Consider the following 6,890-nt stretch of genomic DNA (forward strand, 5'->3'; position numbering starts at 1 on the left):
CTCCTGAAAAAAATAATGTTTTGCTCGTAACATTTTTGTGTGTAAATTTTCACGTTTGACATGTTCTAGACATGTTTCTAAATAGAGAAAAGATAGCAAAGCATGTAAATTGCGATAATTTATACATAAAAATGTTACGAATCAAACATTAATAGTATTTTTTCAAAGAAAAAAATGAAAAAGTTGTCGTTCGAAAAACTTTTTCTATGTAAATGTGCCCATCGTCTGATGTATGGAAAACTTGTTGAAAATTTAAAGGGCTATTTATATCTATTTTTCCCAGAATTTTAAAAGCATATGTTTTCGAGAAAATTTAATTTTAATTTTCAAAATATTTTTTTAATGAATTTTCTTTCCAAAAAATTCTTTGATAGTTTTTAATGAAAATAAAAATAATTTCCTACACTCCATTCTTTGACTAAAATTTTGACTAAATGTATTCCGCCATATTGTCAATGTTTCGGCACAAAACTTCCAATTTTTGACCAATAGAATTATCCACATCAGAAATCGTCTAGCAAAAAAAAATTATAGGAGTTTGTGTTCAAGACACGACCGCATTGTTGACGTAGAACTACGCTGTGGTTTAATTCAAGTCGCTTGTTTATAACTGCAGAATTTATTTCATAATGCTACGACAATTTTGAAATAACCATACTTTGATAGCGTCCACAGCTCAAGGGGAAACGAAGATATGTGATGACGTAAAATGAGACAGAACAAGCGATGTTCGTTGATTCGAGTATAGAATGAAACTGACAATTTTCCTTCTTCTTCTTCTTCTTCTTCTTGAACTATTGAACTTCTTAAATTTTGAAGTGCATTCGTCTCTAGCCCCCAGAAGGGCCTTTGTGAAGAATAAAAAACTCTACTTCAAATTTCTTCTCGACCAGCCTTGTAAAAGACACTTCTTTGTCGTTCGACGCTCGTCAGCAAATCATGTGCGCTTCCTACAACATCAAACGGCGTTTTTGAATATTTGCCTTAACAAAGATCTACTATTTATACCGTAGCAAATATTCCCTTCGTTGTTTTTATCATTGCGACTACACAGGTTGCTCGTTAATGACAACAAAAACAGTTATTAATGTTAACTTAATTTCATAAAAAATGAGTGGGTTATATCTATGATTCCTCCAGTCACCTTAGTTTTGTAGTTCGTGTTAGGTAGGCTGTCCAAATAGTTCAGGAACAGAAACGGGACTCGCAAGCCATGAAAACTTTGGTATAATAATAGAGGGTGTGCAAATTAATTCGTTCCGTTTTTTGCATGAAAAACACATTTATTTGAATGATAAAATGAATTGAAACATTATTCAAAGTATTGGATCGCTAGCCACTTCTTTTTTCTATCGTATTCCGTCGCGCTTGAGCTTGAGCTTGGGTAGACTATAGGGGAGGTAAAACGGACATGTTAAGAAGAACTTCAATTATATCTTTGGAAACTCATGTTTCCCAAAAAAATTTTTGCAGTTTATTGCTATTCAATATATATATATATATATATATATATATATATATATATATATATATATATATATATATATTATTATAGTGATTTTCAACTCATTTTGGCTGGTTCGTCACTTTTACTTCCATTTTTGGAAGAATGTCGGGAGTGAGAATTGAACTCGTGACCTTTAGCGTGAGAGGCATGGATGTTACCACTACGCCAGATCGCCTCCACATATTCAATATACTGTTTTTCTACCTAATTGGTTAAATATTTTACAAAAAAGTGTTTTTCAATGTTTTTACTGAAATTAAAATAGACCGAAAAGTACAACTTTTTTTTCGATGCGGGTAATATGGACATATAGTGGGGGTAAACTGGACAGGTTTGTAATATATGAAGTAATATATTATCGACCGCGAGAGGAATAATATTATTCAACCAAGGTCTGAACTCATCGCGAATGTCCGTTAAATGATGGAAAAATCGAATTAATCCACCTTGAAGTGATATCGTGCATTTCAGCAGTATAAACGGACAGACCCTCAACTATTTTGCTTTTGGTTCCAGTCAGCTTCTAAACAGTACACATTTGGCGATTTAATTTCCATTTATAGACGCAGGGCATTCCTTAGGAATAGATTAAACAGACTTTTCACAGTCCATCTCACTCCCACTGGCAACTGTCCGTTTTACCCCACCAGTACAATTATTTCAATAACCTCAATTCTCCACTCAAAAATGAATTTATTTCTTCGTACATACCTAATATCGCTTCTCTGTTAACTCATAAACCGAAATATTATATAACCATCAGCGAATTGAATTTTGATATTAAACCACTCAAAATGTTTAATATCGTAGCAGCTGAAATTACATCCCCACACGGAATCATGAATGATTTTCGGTTTTTGTTTCTCTGTTCCACTTTTGATTAGTATTCATTGCCATAGGGTGGCTTAAATATTATAGAATAACATGTAGAAGGGGTTCTCATTAACAGAAATTTGAAATTCAAAATGTAACTATGCAAATCAACCACCTGTCCATTTTCCTCCACTGTCCGTATTACCCACGGTTCCCCTACACTTTGTAGTTGCTCTCCGTGATTGACCTGAACGATGATTCTGAAAACGCGAACTCTCAACTATTCGGCGAAATTAGATTCCGAATATAGTATCCATTTTGAACCGAGAAGGTCACTGAGAAAACTCATTTAAAAACTCTCGAACTATAAAGTTTTATTCATCGCTCGTATTACATTTCAAATTTTTCTTACAATTCTTGACCGAGGTTATTTTTGGCAACCTGAGAAGGTCACCGAAAAACTCCTTCAATATTCCTCGATTAGAAGATATATTTTTCAACGGGGGGAGTTTCTGACTTAGGGGTTTATCCATTTCTTTCTTTGCATAATAACCATGGATAACAGATATTACATATAATTTCAGCTGTCCAGTTTCTATAAGACCATTTACAAAATTCATAAGTATCATCAATGAAAAATTCAAAACGATCGGCAGATTTACATGTTAATAATTGGCAACCTTGCTATTTCGGCTAATAACCTGGAAAATTCGTGTTGGAATACTATTTACCAAATCTGCTGAACAGATTTCTCAATATTCTTTCATGTTTCCGAAATTGAGACCTTGAGCTCTTCAATCGTGGCGTTCCGTTTTCCCTCAGTGTAGATTCTGCGTACAAGGATCCCCCTAAGATTAAGTTTTGAGTTTTGAGATCCCCCTAAGCGGTTTTGAGGTATTCGAAGCTGTTCTAGCTATTTCCCGCTTATCCCGGTCAGAGAGCTTCGATTTACGCGGTGCTCTCTTCTTATTGCCGCATCCTTGAGGGTTCACCAAATAATTGAGCACTACTTGATTTGGTCGTCCAATCCGACGAGCTATTTCTCTGATACCAACATTTTTTTGGTGAAATGCATCGATTTGTCTTTCTTCTCTCTGCGTGAGCACTTTTATATTCGGCATTTTCCAGATTTATTGATCAAAACAACTAAAACAACGGAAGATGTAAGTGGGCTTATAGAAACTTGACACTTGAGAAATACGAAAGCATTTGTTTACTCTCAGCGCTTGCACACACATATGAAAATCATGCAATGTATGGTAGTCATCAATTCCTACACACTAGAATATAAATTGAAGCATTGTTTGTTTACAACCAGGTATGGGCAAAATCGCATCGAAATTCATTCAACAACACTCATTCATAGATAAAACTCACCCTTCTATTCTCCGTTTATGCTTCACTTTATTTGAGACAGAAAATATTCACCCATCATCTTCAAGTTCATTCTCGAGTTAAACGGAAAAATACTGTCTCGATTCCGCTCATCTATTCTCAGAGAATTTTGTATTCCCTCATTTGCCTCTCGGAATGACGTTAGATGGTGAGAGAATCAAATTGGAAACTTTTGCTTGAGCCAGCGAGTGCCTCTGTAAAATCATTCGTTTTTCACTCAATGAGCAATCGTTGAGCCTCGATCGCGGCAGTAAAATATAGGTAGATAATTGAAATCGAGTTGTTTCCTGTGCACTATTGCAATGACATTTTTTTTGTTTCTAGTATGAAACGATCTAAGCCAACACAAAAGACCATATTATTGGTGAGCGGGAAGGTAGATTCATGTGCACTGACAAGGAAAAGAGTACAAGGGTAAATAAAATCATACATACACGTAGAAAAGCAGGAAAAAACGAAAGATTTCGAATGCTTATAACTCGAACATTTCTTACTGGATCGGAAAGTTGTTTGCATCAGTTGATAGGGAATATTTCTACGCATCTATCGCAATCAATGAAATGTTATTTTTCATTAGATAAACAATTGAATAACTGCAAAATGTGAAGCGTTATCTAAACGCCATAACTGCTTCGTTTGAATTGGCCCGATTTATGATTTCCCCAACAAAGCCATCATAACCAAGCAGCCTTGGGGAAATCGGCATTGCAAATACATGGATGTATGGGGATTTTTGTTCTCACCGAAATCTGTTCTCTAACACAGACTTCTGAACCAAGCAGTGTTGGAGACCTCAAACCTCTGATCTCAAAACCATGGAGCGTGGAGAAAATTGGCATTGCAAATTCATGCAGGTCGGGGGCATTTTTCTTCCGACTGAAATGTGTTTCCCTAGCACAGACTGTAAATCCAAGGAGTGTGGAGAAATTGGCATTGCAAATTCATGTAAGTCGGGGGCAATTTTGTTCCGGCTGAAATGTGTTTCCTCAACACAAACTTCAGGACCAAGGTGTCTGGGGAAATTGGCATTGCAAATTAATGCAGGTCGGGGTTATTTTTGTTCCGACAGAAATGTGTTTGCCTAACACAGACTTCAAAACCAAGGTGTCTGGGGAAATCGGCCTTGCAAATAAATGCAAACTACGAGTAGTTTTGTACTCACTTGCTTTTGTGCAGACTAGAACAGCCATTCCATGCCAAATCGATATAGTGGTTCTCAGATTTCTATGAGAAGAGGTATTTTAGTTCTTTATCGCTTTTTTTTTTTCGTTAGGGTGACCATTTCCATTTTAGTATCGTCCGAATAATTCACTTTTTCCAAAAATTACTTTCTTTAAAAATTCATAACTTTTGAACTTTTGAACCGATTTAGATGATCGACATATCAAATCAAAGTCAATGAACTAGCTTTTCATAAAAAAAAATTGAGCTTGCAAAAACGATGGATTTTATTTTCGTAATTATTGATTGTAACCGTTTTTTATTGTTTTCATGGCTTTGGACTAGAGGGCGCTATATGTTTTTATATTTTTTCTTGAAAGCTGAGGTCGTTTTTTATCGTTTTTCAAATTGTTTTTTCGTGCCATCGGTTAATTTTGAAAAAATATATCTCAAAAACGAAAACATAGCATCTTTGATATCGAGATATGTTATTGAAAGCTTTCAAGAAAAAATATAAAAATATATAGCGCCCTCTAGTCCAAAGCCAGGAAAACAATAAAAAACGACTACAATCAAAAATTACGAAAAAAAAAACATTTTTTCAAGTTTAATATTTTTTTCATGAAAGGCTAGCTTATTGGATTCAATTAGGTACATCGATCATCTAAATCGGTTCGGTAGTCCAAATATTATGAATTTTTGGAAAAAAAAAGTTATTTTTGGGAAAAAGTGAAAACAAAATTATTTTCGGACCACCCTAAAATAAAAATGGGCACCCTAGTAAAAAAAAAAAAAAATATACGGGTCTAATGTTTTGCAATAAAGAACAAAATTACCACTTTTGTCGAAAATCTGAGAACCACTATATCGGTTTGGCATGGAATGGCTGAGAATATGTTTCCTTAACACGGTCTTTTAAATTTAGGAACCTGGTAAAATCGTGCATTCATTAGAGGCGAATGAACTTTCAAGTTTAAAGCCTCTATAGTATAAAAAGTAGAAGTTGAAGTTTTTGATTCTTGCAAGCCAGGGATACATGTGCAGATGTACCCCTGGCTTGCAAGAATCAAGTTTTTTTGCACTTCGAAAAGTGTTTTCCTAACATGGATTACAAAACCGGATACGAAAACAACGCTTTGGGTCGGTTATTCAAGATTGCATTGAAGGATATGTCTTCATATCTTCTGCTCACTGAATTTGTACGCATAACATTTGATGACTAAGCGAAATGTTGATAATCATTTGCTGCGATAACGTCTATTGAGTAAACAATATGCGTTCGATGTACATGTCAAAATCGAAACTGAGCGCCTGAAGTTCATCATATCAAGCAAATTCGCGGCTCGAGAAGTACGTACACTTGAGAGATGCAAACTTCAGAGGGAAATAATCGTTTGATAATTCTTCCGTTCACATATTTTGTCCTAGGCATCATACCAAACATAAAAGAACTGTCATTAAATTTACTTGTAACGAAGAACATAAACTATCACCATGCAGGAATTTACCTTACATATCATTTATTCAATCTCTTTACTCACAAAGCAAATATATTGAATTCAATTGAATTCGGAAATTGTTTCATTCAATCAGAAATTTACTAGCTTTGCGCAGTGGCGATATCGTAACCAATGAGGTTTTACCGAGGTGCGATTATTGCTAGTTGAAAAAAAGATCAGAAATTTAATCAACACAAAAACTTAATGCTAAGCTAAGGTAGTCCCACGTCAACTTTGCGGTTATATCATAGATATAACCCACCCATTTTTTCACTTAAATTCTTTTTATTGCTTAATTTGGTTTACATTATAATATAATACTACATTTCAAGTGATCAACCTAGGGTTCTACATCTTTAAGTTGTAATGTCAAGTTTTGTAATGATTTGTATCATACACATTATTCGATTGTTTCATATTCCTATTGTAAAAGCATGCCTAAACTTTCCTAGTTTTTTGTTAGCTTTTTTTTACCTAAATCTAACTTATAAGATACCCTCCCCAAATTATTTACA

The 6,890-nt window shown here is 34.6% G+C and overlaps 1 pseudogene; it reads left to right on the plus strand.

The window, feature by feature from the left end:
• The first annotated feature begins 6,478 nt into the window (after positions 1–6,478).
• On the plus strand, positions 6,479–6,561 carry LOC129763900 (U4 spliceosomal RNA; annotated as a pseudogene).
• Positions 6,562–6,890: the final 329 nt, after the last annotated feature.

This window comes from Toxorhynchites rutilus, chromosome 1, assembly GCF_029784135.1.
Source record: "Toxorhynchites rutilus septentrionalis strain SRP chromosome 1, ASM2978413v1, whole genome shotgun sequence".
Lineage (NCBI taxonomy): Eukaryota > Metazoa > Arthropoda > Insecta > Diptera > Culicidae > Toxorhynchites > Toxorhynchites rutilus.